We start from the raw sequence: 464 nt of genomic DNA, 5'->3' as shown, positions 1-464 counted from the left end.
TACCAATATTAACATGAGTTACTTGAGTTACAGACGAGTTACTTTTTTGATTCAGTTTATTTCTTAGTGACCAGGTTTCCACAGAAAGATCATGACGATTTTTGAAAACTCATGTACTGGACCAGTTGATTGGTCTTTGGTGGTGAGTAAAAAATAGTAGTCTGACAATACATCAGTACGACAATCTCCGCAATAAGTCCCAAGTGTACATGCACCCACCTGCATATGGCATCAGAATTTTTTGTGTAATTCTCCCAGTCATGTTAGCAGGATTACACAAATAATGGCCGACTATATTATGATCAACTGTTGAGTTGCTTATAGACAGAAATAAACGTACTACGATTTTGGTGGCGATCAGGGGTAGTAAGTACATATTGGGTAGATTGAGTGTAGATCAGTGTTCTTAACTTTTCAAAAAAGGGCCGCGAACCCTAGGAGAAAATCAGGAATGTCAAGTATAA

This window comes from Penaeus monodon, chromosome 21, assembly GCF_015228065.2.
Source record: "Penaeus monodon isolate SGIC_2016 chromosome 21, NSTDA_Pmon_1, whole genome shotgun sequence".
NCBI lineage: Eukaryota > Metazoa > Arthropoda > Malacostraca > Decapoda > Penaeidae > Penaeus > Penaeus monodon.
The sequence above is the reverse complement of the archived record's forward strand: the minus strand, read 5'-3'. Positions refer to the sequence as shown.